Below are 25,250 nucleotides of genomic sequence, written 5' to 3' on the forward strand. Positions count from 1 at the left end.
GACAAACTCATCACACTTCATTAGTTCTAGCAACTCAACATGCCTTCTCTGTCGCTCCAGTATATCCTTGATCTCATGCACTTGAGGCATTCTTATCTTCCACTTGTTCATCTGGTCTCTGCATTCAATCACCTATCTATCTCAGGGAATCATTCTATCGGTACAAGTGTGACTTCACCAAGGGGAGAATACATCTTCAACTTGACATATGTCTTGGTATCTTTTCATATGTCAGCTTACTCACAAAAGCATCATACTCTATCAACCTATCACATAACCTATGATAGCTTCTTCATCTGGTGGAGTTATACTATGCTACATCCACAAATCTTACTGGTGACCTATTCATTCTTCTCCTCCAATGTTGATGTGATTTAGGTAACATTCTGCCTCTTCATCACAAACAATATCCAAGCATCCTGCTCATTGTCAACACATCACTTACCAGTTGACATCCTTTCCTTACCGGTGTTAGAATACACCAGTAACCTATCCATTTCATCCATACATAGGTCAAACACTAACTTGTGTATCGGTGACCATAATGATCATTCCTCTGAATGACATTCTATCCCTTACCTTACTAGTGTTCTGCAACACAAGGTGATATGAAAGATATCTCATCCTGTACTTATCCATGACAGTGTTGCACAAACATCTCTTATACTGGTAGTCATCCTATACTAGTTGACGTCAATGAAAATAAAATGCCAACAATCTCCCCCTTTGGCATTGATGTCAACTCATGTAGTATTCGACATACTATATAATCTCTCTCCCCCTTTGTATGATCCAATGGATTCTCACACATGTAGTATGTTGTATACTATAGAATCCTTCTCCCTCTTTGACAACAATGGCAAAGGGAACTATCAGGGTCTCACTCCTCCTTGTTTCTACCAGGCACTAACAGAAGTCCTTCTCCCCTTTTACTTCATTTGATGCATCTCCTCCTTTGATACTACTTGTTACATCTTCTCAAGTTACAACACCACTGGTCAAACTACATCACCTCCCATTTGATACCAAATTTCTTTATAATCAAATATGATTGTATTATGAATACAACCAACCAAATGACAAGTAGATACCCTTAACCATGAAATTCTCCTGTGTATTCCTACTGCAATTTCCAACATCTACAGCTTGGGTAGTCAGTAACCTTACAAGTCCAAGCATGTCATCCCAACATTATAAGCACTTGAACTCCCCCGGAGTCATACATCTCAAGTCCAATACCAGGACTCAAACCATTTCCATATACTGATTGAACTATGTATATGTGATCATCTGATGATATTTAGCTCCATCATATCCACCATAGCCTATGACATGATCCTAGATGTACACAATGCCATACAATGTCATCATCATGCCAAGAATTAAACCGGTTAGCCCAAAAATATGCATGTCTGCCAGATCAACAACCAGGCCAACATATGTCATTAAGGTCTTCATCAACACCACCTGAGACACAACTTCCCAATTCCATGCTACCGGGGCTAATGCAATGATCTACAACCTCATTGTCTTACATAACCTGCATGTACCTATTAGCATACCGATTTCCTATACTAGTCCATCATCACTACCAGAGCATCTTTCTTGTGACTCTTGATATTTTGTGTCACTTTGCATCTGATTCCAATTGTTAATCTCCATCCATTGACACATGCAGTAGTGATCCAACTTTCATCTGTAGGTGTTTAGTCAAGGTATCCTATACACACACTTATCATCTCATTTTCTTCTTTCATACTGACAACATCGTGTTCTTTCAAGTGTCCTTCTTCACTGAGGGGGCGAAAGATATAGTTCAATATACTACCCCCCTGAGATCTTGCATCTCCTTTAGGCCTTAGGAGATATCACATGTGCATTGAATGCATAGTGTTGGTCCATGGTCACATCCTCTTGCTTCTTCATCCATACCTACTTGGTCTCATTCTTCTTCCCATTTTCAGTCATGGGAGTAGGTCTTATCTTCTTCTATTGATGGGTCCTTGTATTTCTAGACTATACATCACAATCAGAAGTAGTGCTATAGTAGTACACAACATCCATCCCAACTTCATGATTGAGGAATCTCTTGACATACCAGTTTGACCATCTTCTTCTGGTTATGTTGCTATGACTAGCAACCAAAACCGGTGGAACTCTTGCTCCTATAGGGACATTTCTCCTTTGGTTCCATGCAGGTCTCTAACTTCCATATGCTCTGTATCCACCTTTTTGCATAGCAAAGTTGCTATACCGGCCTCCATGTGACTGCAAGTTCCTCTTCTTGCATTCAAACTCTCTATGGCCAATTCCATTACAGTTATAACAAATAATATTTGCATAACTGGGAGAGGGGACATACATGTATCTACTCCTTCATACATTTTTATCATATGCATGATGTCTATGAGATCCTAGATTATTCCTTCTAGATCTCTTTCTACATTCTTCTACCCTATGGCCATGACCATTGCATGCAAAGCAATAACTGGAGAAGGATGGCATATGACTTACAAATTTATTCTGCCATGCATGGGGAGATCTTGTCAGTTTAGCATCTCCATTTCTTCTTCTTTGGGGATGGATCCTAGGTTGTCTATTATATGCAACTCTTCCATTTGATCTCTTCTTCTCCCACACTTGCTTTGTCCTATGGGTGGTAGCACTTTCTTGTCTTTTACTAGTAGGAGGTCTTCTTTGTTGTCTTCTCATTTTATTTCTTCTGATGAAGCTATCTTCTCCTATTTTCCCTTTTCCTTTCAGATCTGTATTGTTCCTCCATGAAGTACCATTCTTCATCCTCAGCTTCATGTCCTCATTGGTTGTAGTTAGATCTATCCTTTTCTTTGGAGCATTTCTGATTGTGAAGGTTTGTCCCTTGTTTTCTCAATTTGAGGAGATAAATAGAATGCCATTGTGGGGGACATTCTTGCTAGTGGAGCATTCATCGGCACCACTTCCTAATCCTTCAGTGTCCTTGGCATGCTTTTTCTTTTTCAATATTTTGTCCAAGGCATCACTGGTGCCATCAAACCGGATTCTTACCTTGAGCTCATCCTGACATTTCTCAAGGCCATTTCAGAGAATCTCCACTTGATCTCCAAGTAGCTGCTGATATTCTTCATTTTTTACATCTAGCCTAGATGCTAGATCTTCACACCGACATTCCTTGGTACCTTCTTCTTGAGACTTCAACTCTGAGATACATTTCTCAGATTCTTTAAGGCATTTTATCAACCGGTTCTTCTCCACAATAGCAACATTCTTGAATAGCTTGTATTCATTTCTTACTCTACTGAGTTCTTCAAGTGCATTCACAAGCTCGCCTTCAAGATCAATTTTTACTTTATCCTCTTCTTCACCTTCACTATCAAATAGATCTTGTTGGCTAGATCTATGTTCCTTATCTCCTTCTTCTTAATCTTCTTCTTTATCACTGCCAAAAACATCATACTAGCGGGATTTATCTGCATTATCCCCTTTTGATGTGTGATACTCAATATCTATCTCATGGGCCATGAAGAGATGAGTCTACTCGTCACCATTACTATTGCAGCCATCTGATCTGCCTCTGTCATCTGTACAGGTGTCTATAGCATTGTTCTTCTCACTTCCACAAACTGATCCAGTGGTGCAAGGTTCATTTCCATAGAGTTTCTTTAGTCTATCCCATAGACTCTTTGTTGATATGCACTTATCCACCTGCGAGGGAACATCACTAGTTAGTCCATTGAAAAATAGCCCTCATGGCTTCATCATTGCACAAGGATCTTCTTTGTCCTTCAAAACCGGTGGGAGGACTGACATTCCTAGGGAAACCATTAACAGCCGCCATCCAGATATCATAACCTAGGGAGGATAGGTAAACTTCCACTTTGCAAATCCAAATGGCATAGTTTGATCCATTAAACATAGGAGTAGGGATTGACTCACACTTAACCATTGTGTCCTAGACAAGATCTACCCAAGTGAGAGAAAGCTTGATAAATAGGATACTTATGCCCTACTACTAATTTTTAGACATAATGCACCACTGAGAGGGGAGGGGGAATCAGTGGTTCTCAAAATTTTTCCCTTTAACTATTGTTATGGAAGTATACCGATTAATAGATCTAGCTGAAAATAGACTTACCCATTAGTGAGGGGACTAAACATATATGCATTCACACAAAGGGACATCACATAACACCAATATGTACGAGGAAAACCCAAGATGGGAAAAACCTCAGTGAGCAATGCTACTAGAGTCTACTGCTCCAATCCAGCCTCACAATGAATCTCTGTTACAATGTTTAGGGCACCAACCCAAGGAGCACCAACCCCTAACTTGTTTATGGGCTAAAACCCAAAGGAGCTACAACCTCTGCATCAAGATACAACTCAGTGACCATAATGAACATTCAAATAAAAAAGTAATATCCTGGTTACAAAAGAGTTTTACAACCTCTGCACATAACTTCCTTCTATCGGTGAGACACTTTCTCTGCTATACCGATTCACTCTTTTGTTGCTCTCATCTCCTAGTGCATTGCCGGTAAACTCTACTAATTCACCACTACCCTTCTTCTTGCTCTATTGGTTCTCCTCCTCACTGCTCTTCTCTTTATTACCCTCTATTTTTTTCCTGGTGGTACAAGCACCTACCAGTTATCTCCTCTGATGCAATCTAGCTAGTTTACCAGTTTCTCAAACCATACCGGTTAACCCTATGTTAAACCCTATCACCTGTTTAACCTTCACTCCCTTAGTCACTGTTACCTTCAACTATTTTCCCTTTGACTATTCTAACTCTCTCATGCAGCACCCAATCACTTCACAGTAGCTCTATCTTCTCCCATCCAACAACACTTCATAATATCTTTGGCTTGCATATTTATAGCTCACTCTTCCCGCCAAAAGCCAATTCAAATCACAGTCGATTAGGTTTTCCTCATTAGCATAGAGGCAAACCAAATCCAATCAAATCTTGTATGATCTGATTGCCCAGACAACTATCTGCACATCACCGCCATTTTTGTGCCTTCCAGAACATGCTTTCTATGTTTGGCATTCTACATTCAATCTGTCGGTTCATCCCTTGGTCAAATGCCATAAATGGCTTAGTTGTTTTCTTCACCAACTCGACCTTCACAATCAATTTGTCCTGGATCTTGAGATGCAAACCTCTGTAATACCTCTGCAACACATTCCATCATTTATGGGTCTACCATTAATATCGACCAACTCTGCACCAACCTCGCCAGTGCACATTCCATCTACCACTACATGCAAGTCTGCCACCTTGACTCCACATGGCACCTTTGTCGACCAATGACCAGCTTGGATCTTTGTGTCGGTTCAAACAGGATCATTGACCAAACCCTCAACCAGTTCTTCTTTTCTATCGGTTCACTAACCCTATCAGTATCTCACACTTTACCATTAAACCTTCATATCTGCTCTTTGCTAAACTTGCAGTGGTACACCTTAACTGGTCGTCAGACATGTCTATCCATAGAATCCTCATTCTCATCAAGTGGGAAGTCTTCTGCATCTGCACCTTTTCCATATTACTGGTGGACTTACATACTGGTAAACACTCTTGATGACACCATGTCATCATCCTTCAATAGACTCTATCTTCAATATGACAATTTTCCTCTAACTGCATCTGCTCAGCCTCACCTTCTCCCTGATTAGATCAGACCATATCACAACCGGTTTGTCAAAGTGACAAACTCATCACACTTCATCAGTTCTAGCAACTCAACATGGCTTCTTTGTCGATTCAGTGCATATGCTTGATCTCATGCACTTGAGGCATTCTTATCTTCCACTTGTTCATCTGGTCTCTACATTCAATCACCTATCTATCTCAGGGAATCATTTAGTTGGTACAAGTGTGACTTTTCTAAGGGGAGGATACATCTTCAACTTGACATATGCCTTGGTATCTTTCCATATGTCATCTTGCGCATAGAATCATCATACTCTGTCAACCTATCACATAACCTATGATAGCTTCTTCATCCGATGGGAGTTCTATTGTTCTGCATCCACACAACATATCAATGACCTATTCATTCTTCTCCTTTGATGTTGATGTGATTTAGGTAACATTCTGCCTCTTCATCAGAAACAAAATCCAAGCTTCCTGTTCATTTTCAACACATCACTTACCAGTTGACATCTTTTCCTTACCAGTGTTAGACTATACCAGTAACCTGTCCATTTCATCCATACACAGGTCAAACACTAACTTGTGTACCGGTGACCATAGTGATCATTCCTCTGAATGAAACTCTCTCCCTTACCTTACCAGTGATCTGCAACACAAGGTGATATGAAAGATATCTCATCCTGTACTTATCCATGACAATGTTGCACAAACATCTCTTATATCGATAGTCATCCTATATCGATTGACATTAATGACAACATAGTGCCAACACTTCTTCTATGTCCTCACTGTATCTGTAGACACCCAAAATTGTCCAGTCTAATTAAATAAATATTTTATTTATTTAATTATCTAAGCCCAATTCTTCTATTAATTAAATAAATCTTTATTTATTTAATTAATTCATTTATCCTCTTCTAGCCTTATTTCTCAATTAAATAAATATATTTATTTATTTAAATTATCCTTTTCCTAAATTAAATAAATATTTAATTTATTTAATTATCCCACTTCCTCTATTAATTAAATAAATCTTTATTTATTTAATTAATTCATTATCTTTTTCTACACATGACACATGTCATTCATCTCTTAATTCATACACTACCTACCCCTCTCATTATTTTACTATTTCTTCTACCTACCCTCTAATCCTAGCCGACCTCCTTTTTACACCTCTCAATCTCAACCCTCCATTTCATATTGTGTCTTCTATTTAAGAAGATGCTTTCTTCATTATCTAACCCTAATTGACAATTTGGAGGATTGGACTACACTACGATCCTACTTGCAACCACATTCCGTTCTTTGTTGAGCTCTTGTGCATACAAAAATCTGAGAGCAAATATATCAAGCAAGATCAATGGAGATAGGAAGAATGGAGATCAAAACCCTATTGGACATGTGATGGTATAATCTTTGTGATTTCATTTGATTTGCATTGTCTTAGGTAATCTTCATATGTTATGGTGGATCTTTGTTGATTGTTAGGCTAGGGTTTAGTGGTTGGATTCATTTAGTCTTTCAATATTGTTCTTATTGTTATCCATTTTCACCATAAACATTTTGGCATGCCCGGTGGGACTCTTGTCCCTTTGCATTTAACCTTTTTGTTACAGATTTTGCATTTGTGATGTTGCAGATCGGACATTTTTCGACAGCATTTTAGGTTTTTCCGCGTCTGCAAGCGTTCGGATCACGTCTCTGATTTTTAGAAGCGTCTGCGGTGTCTGGAATCACGTCTGTGTTTCTGCCAAATTTTATTTTGCAGGTTTCTGAAAGGGGCATCTGTGTTTCCGAACCACGTCTGAGTTGTTTCTGCCCGCGTTTGTGTCCGGGAGAGGCGTCTGTGTATTTTGGCCGCGTCTGTGAATCACAGAACCGCGTCTGTGTCATACAGACGCGTTTGTGTCTGGTATAACAGCGTCTGTGTTTTACTGTTTCAAAATTTTAAATTTTTCTTTGGTTCAATTTTCGGATTTCGTACTTAGGGTTTCAGATCTGGTTTATTTTTGGACTAACCCTTGCAGATCTAGCTAACCAAGTTTGTGCAGCTTGTTGTGGAAGCAAAAATGTTTTTGTTGAAGGCCCCTTTTTCACAAAGTCTTTTTGGGTTTTTCTAAAATTTACCTAACTTGTGTGCTTGCAGGAAGGGGTGATCATTTGAAACAACCCAAACTACTAACAAATTTTGTTGCAGGGCCTTGGCAAGGGCTTTTGAATTTTTGTTGTGTGCCTTGTTTTCATAGACTAGCAAACACTTCCATTGGTGCACTAAAATTGAATCATTGTCTTTTGTGTCTTGAGCAATAGGCTCTTTTTGTTTAATCTTTATAGGGCCTGTCTTCCCGTGTGGTCATTAGGACTACTAGTGAGAAGAGAACGACCCAAGTGGTAGCGAGGAAAACCCACCTCATCCGAACCACTATAATCAAATGTATTCATGGTGAAAACTATGGATAATGTGTGTTGATTAGTTCATAACGACACTATGTCTCCCCATAAACCCGTTTGATCAAATTTATTTGATCATTTGTAGGGCGTAACCCCTACCAGCTGGGAGCCTTCTGTATTTACAGAGCTGAAAGTGCCGCATGTATGGCCACACGAGCGGATGCCCTTACTAGCACCATTTTGTTTTAGAGGCCCAAATCCTTCTAGTTGTTGGGGCAGGAGGTCGGACCTCTGGTAGCGGCCCACACACATACGGTTCTTAGTAGAGATACAAAGTTCACCATGGGGAGTTTTCATGGGGACTGATGCTTGGCTGACCCGAGAAGTGAGTGCCGAGGGTGGAGCCAGTGAGGTCAAGCATCTAAGTATCTGCTCTGAATAGCGTAGCCTCGGGGGTAAAACCCCATGTGGGATCAACAACTATTGTCTTGGCCAGCCATAAGAATTGTGCTTGACTTATGTTAAACATTCAAAACAATCAAGACCAAACAACAAAACATTGTGTCTTTTGTGTCTTCAAGTGTATGCAAAACAATTTTACATCAAACAACACACTTTTCTTGGAGTCATTTTGGAGTCTAAACACTAGCAAATATTGAGTCCTCATCAACATTGTGTCCTCTTGTCACGAAAAACAGTCAAACAGTCGGATTTGGTCACAGCAAAACAATTTCACAGATTGGAAAAATTGCACGAAGTTTACAAAAACATGTCTGTGTCTGTTTTAACCGCGTCTGGGTAATCTAAGCGCGTCTGTGAAGGGAAAAATAGCGTCTGTGTTTTTAGAAGCGTCTGTGTCGAACGGAGACACGTTTGTGTCTGGAAATCGCGTCTGTGAAATATACAGTCGCGTCTGTGTCCAGAATTACAAAAGCCTTTACAGTCCAGCAAACATAAACAAGAAAATCTCAAAATCGCATCTGTGTTTAACAGAGTAGCATCTGTGTCAGGAAACCGCATCTGTGAAGGATACAGTCGCATCTGTGTTCAAAATTGCAAGAAAAAAATTTCAGAGTCCAACAAACACAAGAAATCAGTTTCGGAATACTTGAGCTTCCTAGGTTGTTTCTTCAGGTTTCATCTAGCATTCAACCTGTCTTTGGGTCTCACATAGTCCATCATTGCTTCACATCTCATTTTACATTCATACTTGTCTAAACTTGAGTCAAAAGGTCACTTGCTTGTCCTCATCATACTTTGTCAACACACTACATACAACTACACTTTGCTAAGTGGTCCCTCATCAAGGTTTCTTACCTTTGGGTCTCATTTGGTCTTACTTAGGGTCAAGGTCAGCTTACCTCATCAAGAGAAACTATCCTCTCTTTGGAAGTCACACCTACTCTACTACTTACATACTTGGTCTTACACTTTGGACATTGCAAGTACACCTCAGATTCATTTGCACTCCATACAACTCTTGGTCTTCCATACTCTTTCCATTTTTCATCTAGTCTCACACATCTTGGTCAAACACCTAGTTCATGGTTGAAACCCATCTTCAAAAATCTAGGAGAAAAGCTAAAGAAGCTCAAGAGTCCACAAACATGAGTTCTTATGAGTATGACAATGATTTATTTTTCAATCCTGAGCACACTACATTACTTGACATGGAGGTTTATAGAAACAATCCAAATGTGGAAAACACAAACACTACAAACAACAATGCTACACACAATGACAATGTGGACAACTTTTCAATACAATCAACAGATATAGAAGAATCCATAATGAATCCTCATTTCAATAGATTGGTTGAAGAGATAATGAGGAGAGATCGACAATACTTCTTACACATGATGGCACAAAGTGGAGCTAAAATACCTCATGACTTTGACATGTCTCAACTTATGGAAAATCGACCCTCGCAACAAACTCACTCCAACATGGATCAAAGGAGACCCAATAGTGGGGGAAATAGAGGACCGAATATGATGCCTGAGTCACCATCAGTTTTGCTTCAAAAACCAGAAATCCCACATACACAAGCTCAAACATATGATACTTACCTTCGAAGACCATTATGGAAGCCTTATGCAGATAGATATGCTCAATCACATGTTCCAGCTATGGATCAATCAAAATAAGTGGATACTCAAAGGCAACCTCAAAATTTGGACATAAGGAAACCTCATGTCAAATTTGGGGGCAACACAATGGAAAATGAAATGCCTATTGAATATGGTATATATGCACAAAATAGATATGGGGTTCCTCAACATGAAGCTATACCAAGTGCTCCATATATGCCGCATCAATATAGACCTCCATATGGACATGTCTACGATCAGTATCATCCATACATGCAACAAGCTCCTCCTCAAATTGGTGTCCCAAACATGGGGTATGCTACAAGAAATAGATCTCCTCCCAAGAACAATTTGGAGCAACAAATCAGAGATTTACAAAAGAAAATGGAGGACATGAGTGCACCAAAACCAACATACACTATGAGAGACATATGTCCTTATCCATTTGATAAGAGCATCCCAATGCCTCCATTTCCTGCACACTTTGTGACGCCAAAATTTGACAAATATAGAGGAAAGGGAGACCCCAAGGCACACATAAGACAATTTTTCATAGCTTGCATTGAGGTAGTGGTAGAAGAAACATATTTGATGAGGTTGTTCCCGCAGAGTTTAGGCGATCAAGCTATGGAATGGTTTTCTCAATTACCTCCTGGTATTAAGTCATGGGGTGACTTAGCAGAGGCATTTATTCAGCATTTCTCCTACAACATAGAGACAGACATATCAGTCACTACTTTGTGCAACACCAAGCAAAAAGAGGGAGAATCTTTTGCATCATTTTTACAAAGATGGAGAAATCTAGCCAGCAGATGCTCTTGTGAAATTCCCCAAAAACAAATGGTAGAAATGTTCACTCAAAACGTTAACAAGGATATTGGCTATGATCTAAGGAGAGCTTGTTTGTCCACCTTCAAGGATGTTATTGAAAAGGGCTTAGCAATAGAAAAGGTCCTAATTGAACAAGGAGTCATCAAGCTATTCAAGGAAAACAAAGATGACTTTAAAGGAAAAGACAAGCCAAGATTTTGGAATAAAAACAAGAACACAGTCAACGATGGCGTTGTTGATGCAAATACAGTGAGACCCAAGTTCATCTTTTCAGGATCAAGTTCTACAAACAATCAAGTGAATACTCAAACAACTTCCAGATCACGAAGGAAGTACACCCCATTGGGAGAACCACTTGAATCAGTCTTCAAAAAGCTAGTGGCAAACAAAGTGATCACAGTTCCAGATTTTCCTCCATATGAACCAAAGGTCAAACCAAATTGGTGGAATGATGACAAGTATTGTGAGTTTCATAAGAGCAAGGGACATAAGACAGGAAATTGCCATCGACTGAAGAATATTGTGCAAGATCTCATCGATAGAGGTGACATTGAGATTGAGGGACATTCATCTAATCAAGAACATGAGATGTTTAAGGAACCATTCCCAAAGCATGACAAAGGAAAAGCCCAAGTCACAGATGATCAGGCCAACTATACTAAAGCACCTTACAACTATGACTCAACTATCAATCACATCTCAATGGATAATCATATCTCTACTATTACCATCAAGAACAAAAATCCTGAGAATCCTCCTCAGAGACCCAAGATTGTTCTAAGAGGTGTTGGATCTCCTTCCGAGCCTACCTCTGAATGTCATGTTACAACTCGTCGAGGTAAAATTACTTTTCCAGGTGCCTCCACTAAAAACACCGCTTCGTCATCTACTAAACCTGAGTATGACCTTGTAGAACAGTTAGGGAAGACACCCACGCTCATCTCCATCCTTGAGCTCTTACGCATATCCCCCGCTCATAAAGCTATTCTTGACAAAATCTTGAGAGACACCGCCGTTCCTACCGATCTGAATGTGGACCAGTTTCAAGCCATGGTGGGATATCTTTCCATTCCACATTCCCTTACATTCACAGAAGCCAATGACGCCTCCGTAAGTCAGCCACATAATGCACCATTACATATTGAAGCCTTCATACACAAGCATCGAATAAAGTGAGTCCTGATAGATGGAGGAGCTGGTCTAAACATTTGTACGTTGAGCACCATTAAACAATTGGGATATTCCGATAAAGCTGTGAATTCAAAGAACCAAATTACCATCAAGGCATATGATGATGAAGAACGCTCATCCAAGGGCACGGTCACCTTACCTCTAAGAATTGGGCCAGTTACAAAGGATGTGGTTTGTCAGGTCCTGGATTTAGATCTCACTTATAATATATTGCTAGGACGTCCTTGGATTCATGAAATGAGGGCAGTCCCATCGACATATCACCAATGCATTAAGTTTCCTCATAATGGAGTCGAGGTAACAGTTAACGGTGATCCTAATCCGTTCATATATTGCAATAACCTGAGATCACATACGGAGACCATCATTCCCAGTAATCGTGAAGCTGTTCCTTCTTCGGCATACATCGACCCTGAGTCATTAAAACCTTCGACATCAAAACAAGGTGAACTTAAAGGCAGATTTCAGGACAAAGGCATGGGAGAATACACTTTAAATCAGACCATGTATTTACGACAAGTCATGAGCTCTCCAAAAAAATTTGGAAGGCCACATCCTAACAAGAAAACATTCATCATGGCATTCAAATGGGATCCTACTACCTTTCAAAGATGGGGCAAACTGGAAGAGGAAGATTTATACAAAATGCTCTATAAAGACATTGAAGATGACACACATGATCAGATCAATATACCTTGTGAGAAATATGGCAAAGGCTTCAAGATTCTACAAAATTTTGGGTATGATGGAAAAAGACCTCTTGGGTTACGCAAAGAAGGCGTCATGGAACCCTTACAACCTAAATTGACTGTAAGAAGGGAACGCTCAAAGGGACTTGGTTTTCTGACTTCCAAAATACACACTAAAAGGACAGAAGAGGCATCGCAAAGCAAAGTTGCCAAAGTTCAACAAGAAGATTACTATTCCACAGATTCCAACAAATGGGAATGGGGTTTAGACAAATCCTCCAGTGACTATGAGCTCACCGAGACATTCAGAGAGCCAGATGAACCCACAGAAGAGGAGGAGTTTTATAACAAATTCAGAGTTGGTCAAGAAACAACCCATGAGGAGTCTACACAGTCATTGTCTCGAGGTTCTAGGTCGAAATCACATAGGTTGAGAACACCTGTTCTGGAATGCGCTACTAGTAATGATAATTTGGATTCGCTTGCGATCAAAACTGATGAGGAGAGTGCCATCGATGACCTCGACAATTGCCTTGATATACCCGAATATAACCACATCTTCACTCTTAGCCCTGCAAACTCTGAAAACATTAAAGGCCTTCCCCTTGTTCATCCCCAACTCATTGACTGGGATTATGAAGGATCAGCACAATTTGACACATTTCAAAATGACGAAGCTATTATTGACTATCTTGGCATACGCGATGATCTTCCCCCTGGGGACCACAAAGCAGGATACATCATAGAACTCAACAACATGGCATATTTTGGTGAGGGTGTCGGACCTTCCAGTCGCAAAAATGTGAAAATAAGAACAAATCAAGGGTCTTATGGTGAAAACCACACTGTGGCGCTATCTGACCCCAAAAAAGTAAAAAGAAAGGACGTATCTGAGGGCAAAAACCTCTCTGAGGCACCTGAAGGTGGAAGGCTCGACATTCTCCCATCATCATATGAGGAAAAATCATCCATGTTGGTAGAGGAGACTATCAAAACAAATATTAGTACAGAAGAGGTTCCACACAACATATTCCTGGCTCAATCATTAACAGAGTCCGAAAAATCAAAATTCATAAGCTTCTTCAAAGAACTACAAATCAACTTTGCATGGTCATACGCTGATATGCCTGGACTGGATCCGGATTTGGTAATGCATCATTTGACAGTCAAACCGGGGGCAAAACCAATGAAACAGAAATTAAGGAAAATGCATCCACAAGTGGCATTACTAGTCAAAGCAGAGCTGGAGAAATTATTGGATGTCGGATTCATACACCCAATTGATTACCCCGAATGGATCTCTAATTTAGTACCTGTCAGCAAACCAGATTGCAGCATTAGAATATGTATAGATTTCAGAGACATCAACAAAGCTTGTCCAAAGGATGACTTCCCATTACCAAATATCAACTTGATTGTTGATCTCACAGCAGGTCATGAAATGCTATCATTAATGGATGGATTCTCTGGCTATAATCAGATAAGAATTGCACCCGAGGATCAACATAAAACATCATTCACTTGTCCGTGGGGAACTTTCTGTTGGAATGTCATGCCCTTTGGGCTGAAAAATGTAGGTGCTACATATCAAAGAGCTATGACTACTATTTTTCATGATCTCATGCATGTAACTATGGAAGATTATGTTGACGATCTCTTGGTCAAATTGATAGACAGAAATACACACTTGGACATACTTTCAGTTGCCTTTGATCGGTTGGAAAAATACAAAGTAAGATTAAACCCCAAGAAATGTGTCTTTGGAGTAACCTCCGGGAAGCTCCTAGGATTCATTGTATCCAAAAGAGGAATTGAAGCTGATCCAGCAAAAGTCAAGGCTATCTTGGATATGCCGCCACCCAGAAATATCAGTCAACTTCGATCCTTACAAGGGAGACTCCAGTCTATACGAAGATTCATAGCACAACTTGCAGATAAGTGTAATCCTTTCCAGCACCTGCTACATAAAAACATCAATTTCAAATGGGATGATAACTGTCAACAGGCTTTCTAGATGCTCAAAGATTATCTTCTAAATCTGCCAGTTCTGATGCCACCAGTTCCAGATCAGCTTTTGTTACTATACATATTAGCTACTCGAACAGCACTCGGGGCACTCTTAGCGCAACAAATTGCTGACGGCAAGGAAAAAGCAGTATACTATATTAGTCGCACATTGGTGGGATATGAGCTAAACTATACACCAATCGAGCGTGCATGTCTCGCTGTGGTCTTTGCTTCATAGAAATTACGACATTATATGCTCACTCATAAGACTAAGTTGATTGCAAGAATTGATCCATTAAAATATCTTCTCAACAAAGCTACACTTACTGGGCGGCTGGCCAAATGGATAATGATATTGAGTGAATTCGACATCGAGTATGTGGACAGAAAAGCAATAAAAGGACAAGCAATCACAGATCAATTAGCAAATGCTCCCATGATAGATGATGCTCCTCTAAATTCAGAATTTCCAGATGAATCCATTCTAAGAATATCACATGCAAAGCCATGGCAATTATACTTTGACGGCTCATACACACAGCATGGGGCAGGAGCTGGTATTCTCTTTATAACTCCTCAAGGCGACTCTATACCAAAATCATACCGCTTATCATTTCCTTGCACCAACAATATAGCGGAATATGAGGCATTAACAACAGGATTACGAATTGCAGTTCAATGGAAGATCCAAGAACTTCGTATTTTTGGAGACTCCCAACTTGTTATCCGTCAAGCAACTGATGATTACCAAACAAAAGATGAAAAATTACTGCCTTATAAACAAATGGTAGATAATTTGAAACAACACTTTACAAAGATAGACTTTGAGCAGATACCAAGAGAGCAGAATCGCGCCGCAGATGTCATGGCTACAATTGCTTCACTAATTGACCTGCCTCAAAATGAAACTTGCTATGAGTTCCTGGTAGACAACCTGTTGGTTCCTTCATATGAGATAATGCCTACTGAGATGATATGCGTGGTTGGTCCCAAATCCCAGTTATATGGCTCCATCTTCACATACCTTCATGACAATACCCTACCTCCTGATCTATCAAACAACCAACGCCGCACTTTCATTCGCCAATCCTCTCGATATGTCATTCTAGCTGATATCCTATACCGACGAGGTCTAGATGGCACTCTTCTTAGATGTCTAGAAAGCGACGAAGCTCAAATTGCGTTACGTGAAGTGCATGAAGGGATATGTGGTCTGCATGCTAGTGGTCCTACCTTGGCCAAGAAACTCATCAGGACTGGATATTACTGGCCCAATATGGAAAAAGACTCATATCAGTTTGTCAAGAAATGTAAGCAATGTCAAATTCATGGAGATCTCATACATGCACCAGCACAAGAACTACAACCACTTGCGTCTCCTTGGCCCTTTTGTCAGTGGGGACTCGATCTCATAGGCAAGATTCACCCTCTTTCTTCCAATGGTCATAAATTCATTATCACAGCCACAGAGTATTTCACAAAATGGATTGAAGCCGTGCCTCTCACACAAGTCACTGGAAAACAAATTGCTACTTTCATCCTTAACTATATCATTTGCCGATATGGTATTCCTAAGTCCATTATTACTGATAACGGGCGTCCCTTCAAAAATCAGGATGTTCGTGAACTCTGTGAGCGCTTCCATATCTCCCATCGTTTCTCCACACCATATTACCCCCAAGGTAATGGCCAAGCTGAGGCGTCTAATAAAACAATTCTTAAAATCCTCAAAAAGACAGTCGACGACGCTAGCCGTAACTGGCATATCCAACTCAATCCTGCACTTTGGGCCTACCGCACAAGCGTCCATACACCTACAGGAGCTACGCCCTACTCACTTGTCTACGGCGCTGAAGCCATCTTGCCTATTGAGGTCGAGTTACCTTCTTTACGGGTCTCTTTGCAAAACATCATCATTGATGAAGACTACAGGGTCTCTCGCTTACAAGAACTAGAACTGTTGGATGAACGGAGACAAACTGCTTTTAATCATCTTAAGGCTTACCAACAGCGAATGAGTCGCAGCTACAATCACAAAGTCAAGCCTCGCACATTTGAGGTAGGTGACTTAGTCCTCAGAGAAAACCCCAAGAATCAGCAAGACAGAGAGAAGAAGGGCAAGTTTGAACCAAACTGGCTTGGTCCTTACATCGTCACAGCCGTATATGGATCTGGTGCATATCAGCTCTCTACTACAGAAGGTGAACCTTTGGAGGATCCTATCAACAGCATGCACCTTCGCAGGTTCTATACATAGCTCATCGGAATATCCTAATCCAAAAATACAAAAAAATTTAAAAAAAATTCAAAATACAAAAAAAAAAAAAAATTCAAAAATACAAAAAAATTATAAAACAAAAAAATCGTTACTTGGTGAAAACCTAGCAAACAGGTGCCTTGTGACACAAAAAACATTGAAAAATCGAAAAAAGTAAAGAGAAATAATTTCGTCCAACGGTGAAAACCACTTCGGTGGCACCCTGGGCAAGTGCCATGGTGAAAACTGGGTTCCCAGCGCCATGTGTAGAGACTTTGCTCCTCTCTCCTTCAGGATTCTCTTTCATCCTTTCACTTTGCACACACTCACAGCCTACATATCCATAATAAACTTACCCATTCCCATCATGGCTTGTTATTGATCTACCCAAGATTGGTTAGCCATTCATAATAAACATCCCTTTTCACATCCCTTTCCATCCATAACAAATCAGAACCTATCTGTGGCTAAGGCAAATCCTACGTCTAGTGATGGGTGTGGAATTGAGAACATCACATGTTTCAGGGAGTAAAGTTTCTTCCAGCTTTCTTCAGTCTATTCGCGCACAGATCCGCAATAAAGCAACATTTGCATCACAGATCCGCAATAAAGCTTCGTCTTCTCCGCAATAAAGTATCAGTTTCATGGATTCAATCAGTTTCAGATGAGACATAGCAGCAACAATGGGCCTCAACAAAATCAAATCTTTCAACAGACTCAGACAACATATGGTTCAGTGTTAATCTATCCCTTTTGTGAAAGTGAACATTGTGACCACAATCAAACATGACTTATACAAGTGACAAGAGACACTAAACTTGAGGACTACAGTGGATGTTGGTGTCGAGTCTTGGTTTTCTTTTGATTTTATCTTTTTGGTGACATGTCTTTTAGCTTTTCCGGGATGTCTTTGACTAGAGATTCTATCTCCAGGATGTCTTTGACTAGAAAGGCGAGGATGGGGTATCGTCACCTATTTGTATTTGCTGTCTGTGGATTGTCTTTTAGTACTGCTATGACTTGTCCAAGGATATGAGGACACTGTGAGTCTAGTGTGAACTGGGGCATTCCTTGTTTGTGACTGTCTTATCTCCATGCAAACAGGTACAATGACTTTCTGGGTCGAACTTATGCCTCGATTGTCATAACCTACTTGCCATAATAAAGCTCAATGATGATAACGCACAAGAAGCTCTTTCACTTTCATATCTTCTATCTTCCATCCCCCTTTCTTGGTTGACTTCCATCGTCCTTCTTGAGTCCACATAGCCTGCTATCACATGACTGAGTATAATGACACACCAAAAACATTTGCATTTCATATAGTTACACCTGCATTACGACATATAAGCATCTCATACATACATCTAGATATCACAATTGCATCACATCATGCACACAACACCTGTTAGCATAATTTACATTTGCATTATCATATTCATCTGCATTACATATATTCACATTCACATCATGCATCACATATAAAACATAAAAGAACAAAAATATTGCATTGCATCATATGCATATTTGCATCCATCACATAAAACATACATCATAGAAACATACATCACATAAGGTACACATGCATATAGCTGCCGCAAAAATGAATCATCTCTCATATATATAATCAAAATGTGTCATGATACAATGATGTCAAAAATCATATGGCTACAAAATCACCCGCAGGTGTCTACAATACAAAAATGGTACAAATACTGATACAAGGGAGCCCTTTATGGCTATGATGAACTCCCTCCCTCGGAACCGCTTAGCCTCAACGGAGTCTGAGCTCTAGAAGGACCCGCTCCAAGATCACCCTGCCTGTCTGGTGGTGGTGGAGGACCCATGACCCCACCACTAGATGCCTGCCTCCTTCGGCTACCTCCCGTAGCCGTCGCTGTCCGTGATGGTCTATGGAAGCTCCTCGCCCACTGATCCGCTGGCACTGCACCATAGTACAGGTCCCTCCAGTAGCCTATCTCCTCTCCGGCTCGCAAGACATATGCGTAGCCTACCCCTGCGTCCTCTGCCGCCTGTCTCCCCGCCCTCAGAGCTGTCTCGGCCTCCGTATAACGCTGGATAGCCTAGTCTCTCTCCCGCTCAGTATCTCTGAGCCTGATCTTGAGCCGATCCCTCTCCCTCTCCAACTCTTGGATCTCGTCTGTCTGGCCCTGGCAGATCTCCCTTAGCTCCAGCAGCTCATCCTCCTCAGGATCCCCACCCTCAGCCTCTGCCTGTGGCTCTCCCTCTGTGGGTGCCTGCCCCTGTATCTGCCCCTGTACCTATCTCGGTGCCTAAACAGGTACCTGTCTCCGTGCATGCCTAGGTACCTACACCTATCTCTGTCCCTATGCCTGTACTGGCACCTGTCCCTATCTCGGTCCCTGTGCTCTAGGACCTTGTGCTGCTGGTACCTGCAAGGGCACTCCACCGCGACCCCTCACCACCTGAGCCTGTCCCTCCTGTCCACCCTCCCTCTGAGGTGCCACCCTCCTCTCCCCAACTACTCCCCTCCACCACCGTCGGCCTCTACCCCCATCACCCCCACCATCATCATCGTCATCTCCTCCTCCATCTCCATCCAGTAGCTCCCCTGGATCTGTCAGTCGAGGGAATGGATGCTCCGCCCAGTAAGCTATGTACTTTGCATCCATACCTGCATCCTCAATCTCAGGCCACATGTCCCAAGGAAGGGGTATCATCTCTGCCAGCTGTGTAACTGCCTGATCATACGGCAATAATGGCCCGAACTGCGCCTGATCCCTAACTGTGCGGGCATACATACCCGAGCCTCGTGGCATCCTCTGGATCCTGCCAAACTGTCTACCTACCCTATCCACAAGCTATCTCTCCAGTATGTAAGGCATCTGCCCAATTAGATATCTGCTCCTGAATGTATACAGCAGCTCCACTGCGTCATCCTCCCACTCCTCGCACCCCAGGTACGGCCTCTAGATGACCATATCAATGTCATCTATCACACGCCTCCAGTGCTCTAACTTGCCAATCCAAGGCTGTGAAGTGATCATATCGTATAAATGAACAAAACTCCGTCCATGACCCCTGCCTCTGAAGTGTATCGGCCGTGTGATAGGCAGATGCTCATATGCCCACACCTGTAGCAGTGTCACTCCGTAACCCAGTCCCACTGATCCATGGTAGACGAACTGATGAAGCTCATAATACAAATGTGTCAGGACACAGGGACCCCATGCATATCTAGTGTGCTCAGTCACCAATGTCTCCAGTGCTCCTCCCTAGCCCACTGCCAACCCCCGTGTAGCCCTGTCTGGACACAAGAACCCACTGATAACTCCTCCAATCACAGCTGGCAAAGCTAACCCTGTCACGGTCATGGTATCCCATGCCACATGCCCTGCTCTCATCTCTAGCCCGGGATCCTGGAACACCCATCTCAGCGCCTCTCTGTCTCCATCTCAATCGTATGGGATCAGCTCTCCATCGATCGGTATATGCAATATCCTGTAAACATCCTCGAGGGTCACTGCCATCTCCCCCATCGGCAAATGAAATGTGCATGTCTCGGAGTGCCATCTCTCCGCCAGCGCAGTCAGCAAACCCATGTTTGCCCAAAACTCAGGCACATATAATACATGTCTCAATCCCATCTCCTCAATGGCAGCTCTATCCTGCAATGACAACTCTGGTTGCAATCTCTGTGTGGACGGGAACCTCTCCCGTGACTCTAGCATAGGCAGATACTCCTGCAATCAAACAATCAATCATGTCAGTCATCGTGGCATTCACTGTTCATCACAAAATGCTACTTGCTATCTAAATGCATATGGTTATCTATCCTAGTGACACTCACTGTTCATCACAAAGTGTTACTATCTATCCTAGTAGTGCTCCCTGTTCATCACAAAGTACTACGTGTGTGACATTCCCTGTTCATCACAAAGTGTTACTCACATTTAGCACTCCCTGTTCATCACAAAGTGCTGCTCACACTTTGGGTACTCCCTATTCATCACAAAGTACTCTATCTTGGTGCTCCCTGTTCATCACAAAGTGCCTTGATCTATCCTAGTCTTCCTAGAGGACCTGCTTGAGTGTATCCTCTCAGCAGTTTATCCAATCGACAGCGTATGTTCATCACAGAACTGCCGATTTGACCTAGAAGACTAAAAACTTGCATTTTCTGACATAAACGCGCTTTAAACTCACAAACGCGCCTCTTGACTGCATAGACGCGCCTGTACAACGCAGACGCGCCTGTTTGACATAAATGTGCCTAAATCATTCACAGATGCGAATTTGGAACATAAACGCCCCTACAGGACATAAACGCGCCCGCATCAAGCACAAACGCGGTTCCAGACGCAGACGTGCCTGGCACCGATACAGACGCGCCTGCCGGACATAGACGCGCCTGGCACCGACACAGACGCGGTTGCACGTTTTTGCACTTTTTTGTGCCCTATTCCTAAGCGCATTTATTGCTAAACTACCATGCATTAATGACAAAATTGAAATGCGTCAAAGTACGAGGAGGTTGGTGGTACTTACTGGCTCTCCTGCCTCTGCTGGCCTCTGAAATCGGCGAACGCGGTCGAATCTATGTACGAAGGCCATCGCTACTGACTGCTCCTGCTCTTTTCTCGCTCTGCACTATGATCTCGTGAGGGTGTAGATGACAATGAGGATGTCTTTTACCCGTGGTCTATCTTATAGCCTACCCAGGCCCTCGCATTCATTTTCCCGAGTCAGTCTTCTTCATCCCGTGACTCTGTCACTTTATCCGGTCTAGCCATTCTAGCCTTTCTTTCTTATCGAGAGATTTATTTAATTATCTAAGCCCAATTCTTCTATTAATTAAATAAATCTTTATTTATTTAATTAATTCATTTATCCTCTTCTAGCCTTATTTCTCATTTAAATAAATATATTTATTTATTTAAATTATCTTTTTCCTAAATTAAATAAATATTTAATTTATTTAATTATCCCACTTCCTCTATTAATTAAATAAATCTTTATTTATTTAATTAATTCATTAGCTTTTTCTACACATGACACATGTCATTCATCTCTTAATTCATACACTACCTACCCCTCTCATTATTTTACTATTTCTTCTACCTACCCTCTAATCCTAGCCGACCTCCTTTTTACACCTCTCAATCTTAACCCTCCATTTCATATTGTGTCTTCTATTTAAGAAGATGCTTTCTTCATTATCTAACCCTAATCGACAATTTGGAGGATTGGACTACACTACGATCCTACTTGCAACCACATTCCGTTCTTTGTTGAGCTCTTGTGCATACAAAAATCTGAGAGAAAATATATCAAGCAAGATCAATGGAGATAGGAAGAATGGAGATCAAAACCCTATTGGACATGTGATGGTATAATCTTTGTGATTTCATTTGATTTGCATTGTCTTAGGTAATCTTCATATGTTATGGTGGATCTTTGTTGATTGTTAGGCTAGGGTTTAGTGGTTGGATTCATTTAGTCTTTCAATATTGTTATTATTGTTATCCATTTTCACCATAAACAGTATCAAATGTCAATTGATCAATCTTATTCTTTATTTTTGAGATTTCAATTCTGGCCTAGGCTAGGTCATTTATTAGTCACATAGTGTCTTCAGAAGAATGTTGTTGTCAAGTTGGAGGTAGATAGGTTGGTCCTAAATATAGTTGCTTCACTCTATCTTTCAAGTACTTATTTTCTCTATCTATTGTCATAGCCACATTGTGTACAAATTTGGCAACATTAATAGATATATTTGTCACCTTTGTAGTTGATGTATTTAATACCCTCTTAACAAGTAAGCTCCCATAGAGCCTATCCAGTTCTTGAGTCATTGATGGCCTTCTTGTCATATGAGATAGACACCATATGGTTAGTAAATCCAAATGATCATGAAAAATTGTCCCAAAGAACATGTTTTGTGCATGTTTACAATCCAAATTATCCAAATTAATATCATGTCTTCTCCTTAGGTTGTCAAAGGCAATAGTTGAGGAGATATCCCAACCTTCTAAAAGTAATATTACACTCTTCTTGACAATTTGTCTTCCCATCTCAAGGGTCATATTCTCCAACTACTCCTTAGCATTATTCAATATTTCATCATTTATCCGCAATACTTCTCCTTCATAAAGTTGGTCAAGTTGGATGGCCTCCCTTTTCTACATTTCTTTGACAATGTTCCTAAGCATAAATTGTAGGAACTCTTTTGTATGGATGAAACTATCATCATTCATAAATTCATCACAGACAAGAAGCTTTACATCTTCAAAAATATCTCCTCCCATCTAAATGCATGAAGGGCCCTTTTAGGAGAGGTGTCCTCTATCCTCAGTCCAAGCCTTGTATCAAATCGGTGAGGAGGCATAGGTGGTTCAACCTGGATGTTGAATCTCTCACATGATTGAAAAGGTATGTCCTGTTGGAAATATGTAGAAATTGATTACGTGTTGTCATTGATGTTAACACTGCTCAGGTTGGTTGTTGACCTGCAATGGTTGGACATGGTTTTGGCAGAGGTTATTAGAGATTTTGCTCTGGTATGTTTGGATTGTTAGATTTCGTTTTGGTAGGATATTTATGATTATTATATGCATGTCATATTCAGTTGGCTCATGATTTGGTGCTCCAGAGCTATTGATTATGTTCTAGTTTGTCGGTTGTTGTTCTTGGTCCCGGTTGATGATATTTAAGGAAATGGCTAAGTGGTTTTGATCCGGCTTCTAGAAATAGTTCTTAACATGTTGAAGGTGTTCTTGATCTTGTCCCAATTATTTGGTGGCTTCGCATTGGGTGGCGTGAAAATTTGGTGATCCTATTTGGGTCCCGTTGGATATTCTGTGTTATTGACACTAAGGGTTTTTCTCGATTGGTGTAACGTGTTGTGATTCATCTTGGCGGGATTTTTCGATGGATGTAATTGTTTGGGAATTTGAATTAGGTCTATGCTATGTAACATAAATCTTAATATTGGTCTGATGGTGGATCTTTGTATCATGTGATGTAATTTTTGTAATTATGAGTTGAGGCTTGAGGGTTTTGCTGACCTTGTTATCAAGGTTGATGATTTACATATATAGGTGATATGCTTAGGTAATTTTGTATTGGATGTCTTGTTTACATTATAAGAGAGAGATAAATGTACAAACAAGGATATATCAATTAGTGAAGTGTTGTGGAGAGTTTGGTATTGCTGGGAAGACAACATTGTGCTTAACTAGAACTGTAACCAAGCATTAGAGATGCTATTTTCATAGTTCATTTCCTCCAGATTGTAGTTTGTTGATTATGTAAGTTAGTGAGACTTCCCTTTTCTATTGAGGAGTGTCCTCTAGGTTGTTGGGCTGATTGCAAGTGCAATCCCCATTGTAATATTTTCACATACTTTTGTAGAAGTATTATCTGACGATGGGTATGTATACCAACAATCTCCCCCTTTGGCATTGATGGCAACACAAGATGGAAAAACCATCAAAGTGCCAAAATAGAAATGCCAAGTACAAAAACCAATTCTCCCCCTGGGAGTAATATGTGTTTATACAAAGATTTATTTACAATACCAATCTCTCCTCAAAAAGATAATGCATTTTTCCATATATTTTTCCTTAATGTTTTTCCATATATCTCTCCCCCTTTGACATCAAATGCCAAAGTCACAAAAAGGTCAAGTTCATACAAAATACCAACCAATTCAATATACCAACTACTCCCCCTGAGAAGTAGCTTCCTCATCAAATACTGGAATAAAAGATTTGTCCATTTAATTCTGTCGGTTGATGATAATCATCAACTGTCTAAGTCTCTACCGGTGGAGGTAAGACTCTGAGCTGATCTCTGAGATACTCAAAAGTTTCCTTAGGCAAAGGTTTTGTAAAAATATCTGCAAGCTATTCTTTAGTATTCACATAAACTAGTTTTATTTCTTTTTCTTCAACTTTTTCCCTTAGAAAATTCAGTTTGATAGAGACATGTTTTGTTTTAGAATGTAATACTAGATTCTTAGATATATCAATTGCTGCAGTGTTATCACAATATATAGTAATAGGTTCTTTGCATTTTACCTTTATGTCTTTCAACATTTGCTTAAGCCAAAGTACCTGTGTACAGTTTTTTGCTACTGCAACATATTC

This window comes from Cryptomeria japonica, chromosome 4, assembly GCF_030272615.1.
Source record: "Cryptomeria japonica chromosome 4, Sugi_1.0, whole genome shotgun sequence".
Lineage (NCBI taxonomy): Eukaryota > Viridiplantae > Streptophyta > Pinopsida > Cupressales > Cupressaceae > Cryptomeria > Cryptomeria japonica.